The sequence below is a fragment of the Vitis riparia genome, chromosome 14 (genome assembly GCF_004353265.1).
Source record: "Vitis riparia cultivar Riparia Gloire de Montpellier isolate 1030 chromosome 14, EGFV_Vit.rip_1.0, whole genome shotgun sequence".
Lineage (NCBI taxonomy): Eukaryota > Viridiplantae > Streptophyta > Magnoliopsida > Vitales > Vitaceae > Vitis > Vitis riparia.
The window spans coordinates 1807424-1826219 of record NC_048444.1 but is presented as its reverse complement, the minus strand read 5'-3'; the positions used below and the strand labels follow the sequence as shown (position 1 = coordinate 1826219).

General features: G+C 41.4%; 1 pseudogene; it reads left to right on the top strand.

Annotated features, from left to right (window-relative positions):
* Window positions 1-118: 118 nt before the first annotated feature.
* On the top strand, window positions 119-15478 carry LOC117929989 (annotated as a pseudogene).
* Window positions 15479-18796: the final 3318 nt, after the last annotated feature.

The window sequence follows — 18796 nt, the reverse complement described above, 5'->3', positions numbered from 1 at the left end:
GGCCAAGCCCAATTATTTGCATGAGTAATGGACGCAATGCCCACATTCCCTTGAGCACCAAGTCACACAAGGTGGTGAAAAAAAGTTCTTCCTTTCTTCCCTTAAAAGCTTAGTCAGGATGGAGCTTCAAGAGGTATTGTATAGGATTAGTACTAATAAAGCAACATGAGTTAGAGGCACATGCATTATGACTAAATTAAGAAGTGGCATTAAATGAAGCTGATATGGAATCCGTCAACCTTATAATAAAGTGAAACCACCGGCCACTAGTCCTTTCTTTTTTTCTCTCAATTAACTACTAACCTTCGAAAAAGCATACAGTGGTCTTCTTTTAAATGCATAAAAAAAGTGTTCCCAACTTCCTATATATGGATTGAATTTCTCTACTTAAGCTTTGAAAAAAGCATATACAGTATTCTCCTTTCCACGCCTGCAATAAAGGAAAATCAAATTCTTCATCAGTCCATGGAAAATCTCTGGGTGAGACAGTAGAAAACTCATATGCTTCCATGGAGCTGCAGTCATGGAATGAAAAGAAAATTCTGGGTGTAAATAATGCAAGTGCATGAGTCAGAAACAAGTGCAAATGCATTTCCTGTGTGATAGCAATGAGTCTGTAGAAGCTGTGTCCACCACAATTACTTCTCCAACTGAGACGATAGTTGTTGACCAATCCAATAAAAGCAATATGTGAAAGTATCACACATTATGCTTATAATAGTGAATCATTTGCATAATGATCCAACAACCACAACAATATTTTGATCTGATCTTGCCTTTATCTTTCTTTTTTGGATTAGTTGATTAGATGGGGATTGGTCAAGAACTTATATAACGACAGGAACAACTCCCTTATCAAAATTAGTTCCTATCCACGCTTTGTGTTCCAGTAAGAACACACCATCTTAGTTGGCCACGGGTGACGAGACAAGGTTCAAGCAACAATAAATTGATTAATTATTCAATCAAATGACATCGAATATATTTCATGTCTTTTTGATAATACCAAATAGATATGATATGATTAAAAGATAGTGTGAAACTCTTTTGGATAATACCAAATAGATGTGATAAGATTAAGAGATAGCGAGAAAAAATGTGTGAAGGGTTTCTTCAAAGAACAATAAATTGATTAATCATTCAATCAAATCACGTCAAATATATTTCATATCTCTTTTCAATAATGTCAAATATATTTCATATCTCTTTTCAATAATACCAAATAGATGTGATAGGATTAAAGAATAGGGTGAAAATGTCAATGAAAGTGAAAAGTTGCTTCAAATAACAATAAATTGGTTAACTATCAATTAAATGACATCAAATATATTTCATATCTTTTTTCAAACAACAATAAATTGGTTATATATACAACATCAAATACAATTCTCTCTCCCCATTTCTATTATATATACCCATCGCTCCCATTCATTTCTTCTCGCAGTAGTATTTATAAAGGACAAAAACGTTTTTTGGAAGCAAGCAAACGGTAGAAAGTAGAAAAGCAATGGCTGGGAGGGAGATGGTTGGGAGGAAGAAGAGGCAATAGCTCTGTACGGTCCATTTTCATGCATGCCGACGCTGCAGATTTGTGGTTGATGGCTTTCGGGTTCCTCGGAGCTCTGGGTGATGGGTTTTCCATGCCAGTGGTTTTGTATGTGACCAGCGAGATTATGAATAATATCGGAAGTTCCTCAACTTCTGCTGCTGATGCCTTCGTTGATAAAATCAACGAGGTCCTTTGTTTTTCTCTCTCTTTATCTATTTATGTATACACAGGGGTGTATGTATAACTAAGCTAACCGGGATTTGGGGTTTTGGGTGATATAATGCAGTGACTTTGCTGTACATTGCTTGTGGGTCATGGGTTGCTTGTTTCCTAGGTGGGTTTTACTTTGATTTTGTTTTTACTTTTTTGTGTTTTTTCCAAGGTTGAGTCAGAGATTGAATATTGGACTTTGCTCGTTTTGTTTTGATTTTCAGAGGGTTATTGCTGGTCAAGAACAGCAGAGAGACAAGCCACAGGGATGAGGGCTAGATATCTGAAAGCAGTGCTGAGGCAGGACGTGGGCTATTTCGATTTGCATGTGACCAGCACAGCAGAGGTCATCACCAGCATCTCCAACGATAGTCTCGTGATTCAAGATGTTCTTAGCGAAAAGGTTGGTTCTTTCAATGCTGCTGTGTCTCACATGATTCATGATTTTGTTGGCTGCAAAATTGTAATGTTGGCTGATGTTTACCAGGAGGGAGAACACGGCCAATCCAACGAAACAAAGCGAATATGTTCTGGGTTTTTTCTTGATTTCTGGTATTTTTCTTGATTTCCTCATGCTCAGGCGAGAAAAAAACCGATATCATCGATCCCATTGCGAAAGCGTACACCGGCTGAACCGCACCAAACAAGATTGCACTCAAACATCCCATGCTAGCTTGCTTTCACTCAGGAACGTTCATTGCCGGCAGTCTCCGGATGATGGCACTGGAAAGTCTTGCTCCGCCGTAGTGGCTATTTCTCCGGCGGGCCGGCTTGGTGCGTTTGAGTTGGCGGAACTCGAGCGGCTGACCACAGATAGACTGCGGATGCTGGTGCTGAGGAGATCCAGGCTGGTTGAGATCGCTGCGGTTGACGAAATCGCGAGAGAGGAGGCCTCCGATGACTTCTCAGTTTGCTGGAGGCGGACGAGGGAAGTGTAGAGTCCGTCGTCGTTCTGGATGAGGTCGTCGTGAGAGCCGGTCTCCATGATCTGGCCATTCTGGACGACAGCGATGATGTCCGCGTTGCGGATGGTGGAGAGGCGGTGGGCGATGATGATGGTGGTGCGGCCATTCTATGCCAACCCGGTTATCATTGTTGTCCAACAAACAAGATCCCTTCTACCCATTTTATCAAACACCCTCATCGCTTCGTCCATCTTCCCACACTTGGCATACAAATTCAGAACCGCTGCCCCAACAAAAACATCATCCCCATACCCTTGATCAATCGCTTGGCGCCAAGTCTCCTCGCCACTCCTCAAATCCAACGACCTCGTACACGCCTTCAGCACAACAGTGTAAGTTGAGCTATCGGGTCTAATCCCTTCTGACGCCATCCGATGATAAAGACTCAAAGCTTCAAACATCGCACCTCTTCGTGAATATGCGATGATCATAGCACTCCAAGCATCTACACCACATTGAGGCGATTTGTCAAACACTTGGCGCGCAGATTCGATGTGGCCCAGTCGAGCGTATAGTATTAGCTTCGCATTGGAGTTTCCATGACCAAAGATCCCAGTCAAGATCGCGAGAGCATGGATTTTAGCAATAGTTGGTTTGTCTTTCGAGGCTACTAGAAGAGTTTTCAGACTTTTTGAACTAACTAACCTCATTGCCGACACCGAGGAAACGACCAAGGCCGGGAAACCACAGCAATATCTCTGTTGCAGAGCTTTTATGACCCACTTGGTGGGGAGATTCTTCTTGATGGGGTGGCCATTGATAAGTTACAGCTCAAGTGGGTGAGGTCACAGATGGGCCTAGTGAGCCAAGAACCAGCACTTTTTGCAACCACCATTAAAGAGAACATACTTTTCGGAAAAGAGGACGCTATCATGGAGGAGGTGGTTGCTGCTGCCAAAGCTTCAAATGCTCAAAATTTCATTTGTCAGTTGCCTCAGGGGTATGATACCCAGGTTCGTTCTACTTGTCGCATCCTGCACCTCTCCTCTTTCGTTTTCTGTCCCTTTCTTTCCTTTCTTTTTAGCTACCAACTTTGGTTTCGCACATTCTTGGAAATCACTTTTTGCATACTGTATGACGAATACGCTTTAAAATAAATCATATTAAGAATGTGTTTCATAGCCGTTGTAAGAATTTTTATTTTTTATTTTTAAATGATAAAAAAAATTTAGAAAACTTATTCTAAAATTAGACTAACTTATACACGTATAATATTTTATAATTTTATTATTGATTAAGATAATCAATGCGAATATTTTTTCAAGATTCATGATAAAACTACTCTAAGTTAGTTCATAATTAATTAATAATTAATTTAAAATTATATTATGTAGATTTCATATAACGGCAAGTGATTCATTCATGCTCGTCCTTAGAATTTAAGTTCAAAAAAACATTAAAAATGTTTTTCAAAATTATTATTATTATTTAAAATTTAAAGTAAAGTAATAAATAAAAGATGGTAAGCACGTGTGTGTGCAGATAGGGGAGAGAGGAGTTCAGATGTCGGGAGCGCAGAAGCAAAGAATCGCCATTGCATCCACCATCATCAAAGCCCCACAAATCCTCCTCCTCAACAAGGCAACCAACGCGTTAGTCTTCGAGTTGGAGCGAGTCGTCCAAGAAGCCTTAGACAAAGCGGTCGTTGGCCGCACCACCATCATCACCGCCCACTGCTTCTCCACCATCCACAACGCGGACATCATCGTTGTCGTCCAGAATGGCTAGATCATGGAGACCGGCTCTCATGACGACCTCATCCAAAACGACGACGGACTCTACACTTCCCTCGTCTGCCTCCAACAAACTGAGAAGTCATCAGAGGCCTCATCTCTCGCAATTTCCTCAATCGCAACAATCTCAACCAGCCTAGATCTCCACAACACCAGCATCCACAGTCTATCTCTGGTCAGTCGCTTGAGTTCCGCCAACTCAACCGCACCAAGCCAGCCCACCGGAGAAATAGCCACTACGGCAGAGCAAGACTTTCCGGTGCCATCGTTCCGGAGACTGCCGGCAATGAACCTTCCTGAGTGGAAGCAAGCTAGCATGGGATGTTTGAGTGCAATCTTGTTTGGTGCGATTCAACCGGTGTACACATTTGCAATGGGATCGATGATATCGGTTTTTTTCTTGCCTGAACATGATGAAATCAAGAAGAAGAAAAAAAACAGAACATATTCGCTTCGTTTCGTTGGATTGGCTGTGTTCTCCCTCTTGGTAAATATCAGCCAACATTACAATTTTGCAACCATGGGAGAGCACTTGACCAAGCAAGTGAAGGACATGATGTTTTCAAAGATACTGACTTTTGAAGTCGGGTGGTTTGACCAAAACCAGAACTCCACTGGTGCCATTTGCTCCTGGCTCACCAAAGATGCCAATGTGGTAAGTATATTATTTTAAATTTATAAAAAATAATTATTAAAAAACTCAAAACTGACGTCACTTTTTCCTTTTTGTTTTGAGCTAAATTATTAAAACTGTGAATGATAAACTTGAACAGATGTCGGAAATGCAATGATTGAAGAAAATGTAACCCATCTCTGGACCTCTTAATTTAAGAAAAATAATGAAGTATATTATATTACCATCCATCTTGTTTTAGTCATCCCTCTATACTTAAGGAAAGATGTCTCTTGTGAGACTTTAAGTAAACTGAAAAAGAATAGCAAGTTGTCGTCGTATCCAGGGTACTAAGTTTGGTTCAAAGGCATAGCCACCTTCATTGTTTTAGTGCTTAAAAAATTAGTAAATTTATGGCTGGGAATGTCCACGATAAAGTCATCTCTAACGTTATGTCTTTACTTTGCAATGAACTAGTGGTTTCCCTAGATGGTGACTTGTTTTTGGCTTAAACAATTGGAACACGTTAATCACTAATAAATTAATTAAGATTGATTGATCACTGATTGTGGTTAATGATTACAAGAGTCTATGACGGCCATGGGCAGACTCAATCCATGTTAAGGGATGGGTGACCCTATGGGCCTAGAGACATGACCAACAACATTAACAACATTGATTGCATGCACATCACGTTAAGTTTATTTGTGATTTTTTTGGGTAGGTGAGATCATTGGTGGGTGATCGAATGGCACTTGTTGTCCAAACCTTCTCAGTTGTGATCATCGCTTGTGCAATGGGTCTGATCATTGCATGGAAACTTGTTGTGGTGATGATAGCGGTTCAACCGCTCATTATAGTCTACTACTACACCAGACGGGTGCTTCTCAAAAGCATGTCCACTAAGGCTATCAAGGCCTCAGAAGAAAGCAGCAAGCTCGCAGCCGAAGCGGTATCTAATCTCCGAACCATCACAACCTTTTCACCCCAAGCCCGAATCCTGAAAATGTTTGAGGTCGCATAGGACCCCTACGGGAAAGTATCAGTCAATCATGATTCGCTGGGATCGGACTCGGGACCTCCCAAAGCCTCGTGACATTTACTTGGGCTCTGGATTTTTGGTATGGGGGCAAGTTAATCTCATAAGGCTACATTTCATCAAAAGCATTGTTTGAGACATTGATGATCTTAATAGGCATCGGTCGTGTCATTGTCGATGTCGGAAGCATGACCAGTGATATCACTAAAGGGTCAGACGCGGTTGATTCGGTTTTCAAAGTCCTTGACCGCTATACACGAATAGAACCCAAAGATCCGGATGGTCACCAGCCCAAAAAAATAATAGGTCAAGTTGAAATTCGTGAGGTGGACTTCGCTTACCCAACCAGACCTGATGTATTTGTCTTTAAAACGGCACTTGTAGGACAGAGAGGGTTCAACAAATCAACTATCATTGGCTTAGTAGAAAGATTCAACGACCCACTCCAAGGAATCGTAATTATCGACGCCAAAGATTCAAATGAGGTCTTCTCCACCCACTCCACGAGCCGACCTCTCCTATCCTTGCTTGCATCGCACAAATAGAAACATCAGTAACGAGTTTGCAACCAATAAGCTACAATGGACAGACAAAGGTCGCAAGAGCATATCATACTCGAAATCTACAGTGAACGTAAGGGGTGAAATTCTCGATCCGGACCCTCATATAGACTGTTATAGGTAAAGGATTTTGGAAGAGAGAGATTGAAGAATTATTGCTTATGATTCTCATTGATATGGTTAGCATATATACAGATTGCATGAGCACAAAAATAGGAAACTGATTACAAAGAAATAGGAAACAAAACAAATTGAGTAACTATCTAAATAAATGGTATAACGGCAGATATTCAAACGTGGAAATCCCTTGATTTTCTCCTTTGACTTTCTCAACTTGATTGTATTTCCTTATCATGCCCCCGCAAGATGGACGGCCGTGGAGCAAGTCCAATCTTGGCCTTGAGTGAGTCAAACTGAGGACGAGCAAGAGGTTTGGTAAGAGCATCGGCGAGTTGATCAAAGGCAGAGATGTGTGACACTCGTAGCAAACCATTTTGAACTTGTTCTCGGATAAAGTGATAGTCGAGGGCAACATGTTTCATGCGTGAGTGAAAGACCGGATTGGAACAGAGATTTGTTGCACCAACATTATCACAATAAATAACTGGTTGTTGGGGAAGAGTGACACCGAGTTCGGTGAGAAGAGAGCAAATCCAACGAATTTCCGCAGCAGTAGAGGCCACCGATCGGTATTCAGCCTCAGTGGAAGAGCGAGCCACAGTTCGCTGTTTCTTAGAGCTCCAAGAAATAGGATTGTGACCCAAATAGATTATGTATGCACTGGTGGAGGTGAAATCATCTTTGTTACCTGCCCAATCAGAGTCAGAAAAGGCATGAAGTGCTAGTGGGGAGGTCCGACGAAGTGTGATGTCGTGGTCTAAGGTGCCACAGAGATACCGCAGCAGACGCTTGACTGCATTCCAGTGGTCACTTGTCGGTTGATGCATAAACTGAGAGAGTTTGTTCACCGTATAGGCAATGTCCGGCCGAGTGAGGGAGAGATACTGGAGGCTACCAACCACTGTTCGATACTCGGTCGGGTCAGATAGTGGGGTTCCTGATTGTAAAGTGAGAATCGGACTAGTTGCTAGTGGTGTAGGAGCAGGCTTGGCTTCAGTCATGTGAGTTCTGTTAAGTAGATCGGCAATGTATTTGCGTTGACTGAGGAAAAGACCATTGGTGTGGGAGGTAACTTCCACTCCAAGGAAGTATGTCAGGGGGCCAAGGTCCTTGAGAGAGAAGCGCTGAGAAAGTTGTTGAATGAAAGTCTGCGCTGCTTCAACATTATTCCCAGTGATAATGATATCGTCGACATAGACTAGAAGATAAAGGATCGTGCCACGGTTATTGAAGATGAACAAGGAGGTATCGGCAATGGAATTGATGAAGCCAAATTGGAGAAGAAATTGGCGCAACTCATGATACCAGGCACGTGGGGCTTGTTTAAGGCCATAGATAGCCTTGCGTAGCTTACAGACATGATGAGGATGATCGCGATCAATGAAGCCCGGTGGTTGAGACATAAACACATCCTCAGTGAGAGTGCCCTGAAGAAAGGCATTGTTGACATCAAGTTGTCTTAGTGACCAACCCTGGCTGACCGCAAGGCTGAGAACAAGGCGGACAGTGGTAGGTTTGATGACTGGACTGAAGGTTTCAGAGTAGTCAACACCAGGGCGTTGGTGGAAGCCTTTAGCAACCAATCGAGCTTTGTACCTGTCTATGGAGCCATTAGGTAAATATTTAGTGCGAAAGATCCACTTACAACCAACCAAATTTTGAGTGGGATGAGATGGCACTACGTCCCATGTCCCATTACGTAGTAAAGCATCAAACTCTGCAGACATAGCTTGTCGCCACTTAGGGTCCTTGAGGGCTTGGGTAACAGTGGTGGGTTCAAGGGTAGGTTGTTGGAGTTGGGCTGTGAGGTTAAGCTTTTGAATTGGTTTATGGATGTTACGTTTGGAGCGAGTGACTATGACATGAGGTGAGGGTGAGAGGTCGGGTGGTTGATTAGGGTCATTTTGAGTAGGCGGGAGGGGTGGGTTATTGGCACAGTTGCACTTGGTTTCTGGTACGGGCGCACTGGAATGGCTATCGGGCTCTGGTATAGGTGTGGCACAGGTGGTATTATTTTGGCTTGGGTCTTGGGATTGGCTTGGGGCGGTAGGAGTGGGCAGACTTGATGGGGGTGCAGAGCCGACATTCACGAATGGTGTGGCCACGACTGGTAAAGTCATAGAGCACCATTCAGAGATGGTGGATGAAGTGGCGCGAGGAAGAGAAGTATGAGAAGTGACAAAGGGAAAGATTGACTCAACAAAGTGGACATGACGGGAAGTGTATAGACGAGCGGTGGATGTGTCAAGACATAGATAGGCACTTTGAGTGGGAGAGTACCCGACAAAGACGCAAGGGGAGGAACGAGACTCGAGTTTGTGGGATGTGTATGGGCGAAGCCAAGGATAATAGAGACATCCAAAGCTTCGAAGTTTGGAGTAGTTAGGGAATGTGCCAAAAAGTTTGAAATATGGTGAGAGGTGGTTTAGAGTTGGTGTAGGAAGACGATTGATGAGGTAGACGGCAGTAGAAAAGGCAAAAGGCCAATATGATAGAGGCATGGATGCATGGGTAAGTAGAGAAAGACCCGTTTCGACAATGTGACGATGACGACGTTCAGAGTACCCATTGTGTTCAGGAGTGTGAGGTGGAGAAGTAAGATGTGAGACCCCATTGAATGTTAAGAATGAGGAGAGAGCTTGATATTCCCCCCCATTGTCAGAGTAGAGAGTTATAATTGGACGGTTAAAGAATTTTTCGACTAGGGCCTTAAAGCGCACAAAGACATCATGCGTGTCGGATTTGCGTTTGAGGGGATAAAGCCAGATATATTTTGTAAAATGGTCGACAAAGATGACATAGTATTTGAAGTTATCAGTAGAGTAGACTGGTGATGTCCATATATCAGTAAATATAACTTCAAGAGGGGAAGAGGTAGAGAGAGTAGAAGTAGAAAAAGGTAATTTATGACTTTTATTGCATTGACACGAATTACAATTAAAATTGAAATTGGACGGACGAGAGACATCTAAATGAAACGAAGACATAATATTTTTGAAGATTGACAAAGAATGATGACCTAGCCTATGATGCCACTCGGACAAAGTGGTCTTGACACTAGAAAACGCAATTAAAGGATGTGACTGGGTAGTGGAGAGTGGCCATTCATACACACCATCCTTAGTTCGACCCTGCAAAAGGATTGCCCCCGTGCGAAGATCCTTCACATGAAAAGAAGAGGGTAAGAACTCAATAGAAGTATTGTTAGACTTGCAAAATTGAGAAATAGAAATAAGATTACGTTTCATGGTGGGAACACATAAAACATTAGATAGAGTAAAGGAGTGAGAAGGAGTGGTAAGAGAGGTGGAACCAGTGTGAGATATGGGGAGACCAGAGCCATCGCCGATCATAATTTCATCTATGCCATCAAAATGACTGTGGAGAGCAAGATTGTGTAGGTCAGTGGTGACATGATGTGAGGCTCCACTATCAAGTAGTCATGTGGTGTTGGGGGGAATGGTGTTTGCAACATGTGCTTGAGCTTGCCAGGGAGCTGGTGGTCGAGATTGTGATGAATTGCCGGGACGAGGAGGTGGTTGCACCTGCGGAAACTGTTGTCGGAAAAGAGGACAACGGGAGACTACATGACCTTGAGTACTGCACCATTGGCAACGACCAAGGAATGGACGAGCAGGAGAACGGTTATCGCGGGTGTTGGTGGGAGAATTTCTTATGATACCTTGAGTGGGTGTGGATGTGGACCCAGGGAGCCGAGGAGTGCGATTGGTGACAGACCATGGAGTGGAGCGAACATTGGTGGCATGAGCAGATGCCGGTAGGGGTGAGGGGCTTATCTTATTGTGGAGAGACAATTCTTTGTTGATGAGTTTTTCATGGAGTTCATCAAAAGAGATGGTGGAATCACGACCGTTGACAGCATCAATGATGGACTGATAATTTTCATCAAGGCCTTCAAGTACTTTTTCAATCAGATCTTCTTGGTCAAGAGGCTTACCAAGAGCAGCAAGTTCATCGGCCCGGGTTTTAATGGACTGCATGTAGTCTGTAATGGACTGAGAACCTTTGGTGATGTTTTTAAGATGGTCTTTGAGTTGCTTGATATGGCCACGAGATGGGCGAGCATAGGTGTTGGCCAATATTTGCCAGGCTTCATAAGAGGTTTTTGATTGGGTGATGAGAGGAACTAGAGTAAGTGAGAGAGTGCCGACAAGGGCTCCAAATAATAGTTTGTCTTGACGTAGCCATGTTTGGTATGCAGGATTAGTAGAGATAACATTATTGGTGGTGATGGTGGTCGGAGGAGCAGGGTGGGATCCATCAATGAATTGTTGTAGATCATAGCCGATAAGAATGGCTTCCATTTGGGTTTTCCAAGAAAGATAGTTGGTGGGTGTGAGTTTAATGGAGTTATGGATAGTAATCATGGTTAGTGATTTTGTGGGTTCCTGGGCATTAGGGATGATGATTTGAGTATTCTCAGTAGCCATTGGAATGAGGAGGATGAAAGGCTTGCTGAAGATTGAAGAACGTGGCTAGGGAAAAAAAAATTAAAGAGCAAACCTTTGCTCTGATACCATAAAGGATTTTGGAAGAGAGAGATTGAAGAATTATTGCTTATGATTCTCATTGATATGGTTAGCATATATACAGATTGCATGAGCACGAAAATAGGAAACTGATTACAAAGAAATAGGAAACAAAACAAATTGAGTAACTATCTAAATAAATGGTATAACTGTAGATATTCAAACGTGGAAATCCCTTGATTTTCTCCTTTGACTTTCTCAACTTGATTGTATTTCCTTATCAATAGGGACTAGAAACAAAGGCGTACCTCTTCGCCCCGCCTTTGCTCAAATCCGGAAGCCTCGTCACCAAGTGGAGAGAGGGGATATGAGCGGACAGGCTGAACCTCTCTTTCTTGCTCATCTTGATTGTATAGACAAATAGAACCTCTAGTAGAGAAATGTCCAAATGATATAGCATGTCTAGGATGTTGCACCACATCAACACCAGAATAACGTTTGGGTAAAGAAAAGTCGGGAGGATTTTGGTAAAATTGAGGAACTGTCTGAGAAGATGAGGTAAAGGGAAAAGGAACCCTGTGTTGAACTGTTTCTTGCTAAAATAAGTAGCATTGTGATACAACTTCTCAGTGGGCATAGGCTCGCCATCTACCAAGAGGATGGAGACGTCGTTCGAGATGCGAAAGTGATCCCGGAACTCCTGTTCGGGCAGGAGATCGACGGAACGCTCCGGCTAGGGGCGTCCGGCTCCTGCACCATTCTGGCCCCCCTTTTGGCCTACACCGCCTACACTGGTGGAATCGATGCCCCCTCTTGCTGACATACTAAGAAGCTTTGGGTTGCGTGGGACCTACGCGGCACAATGCCAATTGTTAGAAAACAGTCACCCAACCTATCTGCCATTAGGCACTGCCTCAACTGTACAACAAGCAACCTAAAGGGATCTAAGACCCAAGCCTGGGCAGATTGCCTAACCTAGCTTGTAGAGCAAGCCCTAACCCTAAGAATGGTCATCCCCGTCAAGCCACCACAACGACTTCAGGCCAAAATGTCTGGGTAGACACCTTAAGGCACCAACAGAAAAGAAACAGGGAGGGAAAATGTGAAAAAAAACCCTAGCTCTAACAGACGCTACCAACCTTCTCCCTCTAATGGTAGCTACCTTCTCCAAGAAAGCACAAATGTCCTACATTTTGGACTTCACAACATCCATCTTGAATCCAAAAAACTCACAAACCCCAAAATGACCCTAACAACAAACAAACAAACAAAAAAGAACAAATGCGAAAGAAAAATAGGCTTACCAATGTCAGGAAAAGGCATCTGCTAGCAGAGAAAAACTCGTCTGAAGCAAGTCTGGGAGTAGCAGCGAAACTATGAGAAAAGAACGACGACTGGAGTTACAGCAGCAAGAATGCGAAGACTGGGAGAAAAGCGCTCCAAAATGATAATATTCAAAAAGTAACCCAGAAGGTGTGGAAGTCCTTATAGGAGACCAAAACCCTAAGGATCCCAAAAAACAGGCCGCCTGGAAACCCACCCCAAAGCAATGCACCACCTGACAGGTGACCTCGATGAAAGTGATCCGCCTTTAATTCCCTGAGTGACACGTGTCCCTAGAGGTGCCTGGTAACTTGAAAAGACACATAACCCTTCTATTTCTGCCCGAGCATAGTTGAACTGGTTAAATAGGACATTGTGAGGGCTCCCCTCCACGTGTCCTTTTTTTCCAGTCGAGAAGGTACCTTGGTCGGGCGTAGGGCATGGCAACCACCCAGATCATTCCATCCCGACCACTGCTAGTTCCACCCGATATTAGGCATAAAGAAGCCCTTGCCCTACAAGACTGGTCAGCATAAGGAGACTAGACTCCCCAAAATAACACTACCGCCCGGTCAAGACTTTAAGACCCACTGACATGTGTAATCATTCACATCTGACATGGAAATGGCTGATGGGATCTCTTCTAGCCCTCAAGTCCATGTCAATTTATTACTACACACAACCCCATACCACCAGCAAGTTGAAGGAATAGGCAGTTGCACGATCAAACATCATGGCACATCATCTGATGGCACCTGCTAGCTGCCTAAAACTGTAATGATTGAATTTTGCCACCTGCAAAACAGTCATCATTACAAAAAAATGTCAAAGTGCTTAGTCAGCACTATAGTGACATTCTCTTCAACAGTATAAAAACCCTCCTAAAGCACAAACAAGGTACGCATGCATAAACTGGCATATTCACTCTCTCCATTGAGGAGCTTGAACCATCTCTGTCTAACTTAAGCTTCAAAGGGGCGTGTCTGAACTATCTGTCCAGACATCCTTTGTGCAAGTAGGAAGCTCACCCAGTCTCACCACTGCTAAGCAGAAGCTCTAAGAGGCACAATGTGGGGAAGAAGGCTATCTAACCTCTATTAATTTAGACGGTCTGACTTTGATAGGTTCTGCACCAACAAGTTTGGTTCGAAGGCATAGCCACCTTCATTGTTTTAGTGCTTAAAAAATTAGTAAATTTATGGCTGGGAATGTCCACGATAAGGTCATCTCTGACGTTATGTCTTTACTTTGAAATGAACTAATGGTCTCCCTAGATGGTGACTTGCTTTTGGCTTAAACAATTGGAACACTCTAATCACTAATAAATTAATTAAGATTGATTGATCACTAATTGTGGTCAATGATTACAAGAGTCTATGACGACCATGGGCAAACTCAATCCAAGTTAAAGGATGGGTGACCCTATGGGCCTAGAGACATGACCAACAACATTAACAACATTGATTGCATGGGCATCACGTTAAGTTTATTTGTGACTTTTTTCGGCACATGAGATCATTGGTGGGTGATCGAATGGCGCTTGTTGTCCAAACCTTCTCAGCTGTGATCATCGCCTGCGCAATGGGTCTAATCATCGCATGGAGACTTGTTGCGGTGATGATAGCGGTTCAACCACTCGTTATAGTCTGCTACTACACCAGACGGGTGCTTCTCAAAAGCATGCCCGTTAAGGTTATCAAGGCCCAAGAAGAAAGCAACAAGCTCGCAGTCGAAGCGGTATCTAATCTTCGAACCATCACAGCCTTTTCATCCCAAGCCCGAATCCTGAAAATGTTTTGAGGCCACACTAGAAGGTCCCTTACGAGAAAGTATCCGTCAATCATGGTTCCTTGGGATCGGACTCGGGACTTCCCAAAGCCTCGTGACATGTACTTGGGCTCTGGATTTTTGGTATGGGGGCAAGTTAATCTCACAAGGCTACATTTCATCAAAAGCATTGTTTGAGACATTGATGATCTTAATAGGCACCGGCCATGTCATTGCCGATGTCGGAAGCATGACCAATGATATCGTCAAAGGGTCGGACGCGGTTGATTCGGTTTTCAAAGTCCTTGACCGCTACACACGAATAGAACCCGAAGATCTAAATGGTCACCAGCCCGAAAAAATAATAGGTCAAGTTGAATTCGTGATATGGACTTTGCTTACCCAACCAGACCTGATGTACTTGTCTTTAAAAGCTTCTCAATCAATATAGAAGCTGGAAAATCAACGGAACTTATAGGACAGAGTGGGTCCGGCAAATCAACTATTAGACGACCCACTCCAAGGAAGCGTCAATATCGACAACAAAGATATAAGGTCCTATCACCTTAGAGTACTACGGAAACACATCACACTAGTGAGTCAAGAGCCCACAGTGTTCGCAGGCACCATAAGAGAAAACATTGCCTACGGCGCATCTGATAAAATCGACGAATCATAAATCATCGAAGCCGCAAGGGCAGCCAACGCTCACGATTTCATTGCAGGACTAAAAAATGGCTATGATACATGGTGTGGTGACAGAGGAGCACAACTCTCCGGTGGGCAGAAGCAGCGTATCGCTATTGCCCGCGCCATACTAAAAAACCCGGCGGTGCTCTTGCTTGACGAAGCTTCGAGCGCACTGGATAGCGAATCAGAGAAGGTGGTGCAGGATCGCTTTGGAGGGCGTGATGGTGGGGCGGACGAGTGTGGTGGTGGCCCGCATGCTGAGTACCATACAGAATTATGATCTTATAGCGGTTTTGCATAAAGGAAAAGTGGTGGAGAAAGGGACCCACTCATCCTTGTTAGGAAAAGGCCCCAGTGGGGCGTACTACTCGCTGGTGAACCTCCAGATGAGGTCCAACACCACCAACACGGTCAACTAGAGGGCGAAGATATGATCCTTTGCGATGAAATAGGCTTTTGTTTGCCATCATAAGACATATTCATGGAGGCCCAACAATCTCTGCATACCAAAACCTAAGATATTTGTTTCTGGAATCAGAACTCGGCACTCATCTTCCATTATGTTGTGCCCCTTTCCAAGTAAATAATAATAATAATAATGCCACGTGGTTGCTGTATAGAACAGCAGCTATCCAAAAATCAATTTTAATTTTTGAGTCATTTTCTGAACTAAAACTAATTAAAATTTGGAATGTTTGTGAATAGAGCCAAAGGATGTAATCTGCAGCACCACTCTCTAACCCATGCCAAATAAACAAGATAAAAATAAAAATAAAAAGCTGATTCTTATGTTGGGGCTCAGCACACAACCAACTCTAATATGAAATGCAATCATGGCAAATTGAAACAAACTTACAGATTTTACAGATAATGTGGGAGGTACTCCGATACCATCCATACGGAGATTCGAGTCCCCGCAAAGCTGGTTCGCCTTTGTCCATCTCTTGTTGGAAAGAATCACCCAACTTTTTAAGTCTTAACAAATGAGAAGAAATCGAGGTGAAATTTGAAGTATCATTGTATTTTCATGTCATCCAAAAGAGTAGGGATATGGTAAGCAGCCTGATCCCATTTTGATTATTTAAACAATTTATATCTTGCCCCAAAAAACTATTTTAAATGGAAATTTCTCATAACTTATGATTTTTTTTTTAACATGTTAGAAAAAGAGAAAAAAAAATTAAATAGTTTTTTATTTAATTATATATATAATTAAATAGATATTAAAAATGTTGGGGACGGATGGGTATAAAAGAACCAATTCCTTTATCATCCCTACTCGAGAAAAAATAGATATTTTTAACAAAAGATAAGGCGCATAAGTCAATTCGAGGGAGTTTAGGTTTGTAGGGTAGGCAAACTTTGATCTCATGATTGTCCACAGTATTTTTCTACTAGACAAACGAATTTGTGTATTGCTTTACAGGCTGTCACTATCCACTGAGATTGATCTGGTCAAGGACCAAGCGTATGATATAGAAGAACAAGAATATGTGTCTTATTTAAACAGTATTAGATTCATTCTATTAATGATTGATTTCAGAATTCAGTATATGAAAGGATCCTTTTGTTGGACTGTGAGTAGTGCTAATACCCAAATTCCACATAGGCCTCTTAATAAAAAGCCCAAGCCCAAATACTACGGGCTACAGGAAAGAAAAGGCCCCAAAACTCAAGGTGCTCTCAATTCAATGATTGATATTTTGCCTCTTTGGCATATAGGTTATTTTCATTCCACTCATCTCACGACTCTAAAATGGAACTCACTTTTCAACCTTAACTATGGTTTTTTTTTCTCTTTCTCATTGCTTTGTCTTGACTTGAAAGATGAAATAAGAGTTCCCCAATTAACCATCAACCATATTGTTAGTGAAAAGGTTATGGTTGGGTATCACATTGTACTCCAAATCTTATAGTTGATGTGTATGGTTATATTCGGACCACTGAATAAAAAGTATGAAAAACGAGATTAAGATTCGAAGAAATGGTATCGTGGTTCAAAATACTAAGACAAGTACAAGTAAATAAAATATGACTACAAACAAATGAAATATAAATCCATATATAAGTAAATTGGACTATTTTATCACAAGCTATTTCAAATTGACTATTTCTCCACTTTTTATTTTTAATTTTTATCAAAAAACTACTTAGGTAATTAGGATGATCTTATCCACCCTCTTTTTTTATCCCTTCTACATTAGATATGTTAATCTTGTGCTAAAATATGCTATTTACATATCTAATGCATCATAATTTTTATTGTTTATCAATTTTTTATTTTTTTATATACTCATTTTGTAAAATAATTTTTTTATTATAAATTAAATTTATGGTTAATAAAAATGTATATATATATATAAACTACTATTAATATATAATATATAAATTATTTTTATACATTGAATAACATAATGTAAAAAAAATTTATTTATAAAGTTTAAATATTTTAATCATAAGTATTGTTAAATATTAGAGAAATCTCAAGTTTTTAAACAGAAAATATTGGAATGTAATATAATATTTATTTCAAACATTAAAAATAATATATATTTCATATTATTTTTTTATTCATTTCACAAATTAAATATAAATATAATATAATATAATATAACATAACTTATCGAATACGCTACCTTAGAATATCATGTTTATACGATATGATATCTTATAATATATATATCTGTGGACCCCGCGTTTCGGCTCATGCTTTTCCTACTCGATGACGAGCTCGATTTTAATTATTTGAAAAATGAATTTTATTGATTAAGAAAAATGACTTGGAGTCACCACTTATTTTTGTTTTATTTTTAAAGGGTAAACAAAATAAGAAAGAAAAACCCTAAGTGTGACTCCTTATTTTGGAAAAGGCGGTCTATGAAAAACCGGATCGGGTTCGGGGGTCAGATTACTTAACGGGAAGGTACAGTAGAGACCGTAGCACCCCTCTAAGTCCCTAAAGTCGGGTCTCTACTAATAAAATGAAACTGACGTGGCAATCGAATAAGGAAATCAATGAATACTCACCTCAAACATGCACAAATGAGAATCAAAATACATACAAAGAATGAATGAATGCGTACCTGGGTAGCAAACAGCAACGCGCTATCATGGAATGGGGTTAGTGAATAAACACAGAATGACTATATGTATACCAAGGAACAGAGTAAATCAATCACACATGGCAGACAAGTCAACCAACCAGTCAATCAGGCATGAAATCGTATATGTGGGGCTCCCACCAAAGCCCATTTATTTTTGCATGAATTAATTCTATGAATTCCATTATTCGAAATTAAAGAATTAAATTTGTGCTTATGTTAAAACATTTTAAAATCAGAGAAGTTATGAAAGTTGCATACCGAAGAGAGATGGTAGCAAAAGTTTTATTAAAAACAGAATTTTGGAACCTAAAGAAAACCTAAGGATGAAAGATGAGGAAATTGAGGTTAGTTGAAAACAGAAAATTAAAAGAATCTATACAATGGGGTTCAAGGTAGCTATTTTTAAAATCAAGGAGATGGGGGAGTAAAAGGAGGGAGCACGTGGTCAAAGGCTGCTATTCCAAGGTGGCCATGTAAAAAAGTAAGAGTGGGTCCCAGGTGTCACTGAGTCTCCTTCATTGAGTTTGTGGTTGCAACCTCTTTCTTCCATTTGAACCATAATAGCCACTGATGATGACTCCTTTTCCATCTCCATAGCTTCACTGGTAGCTTGCTGTTATAATCACCAATCCC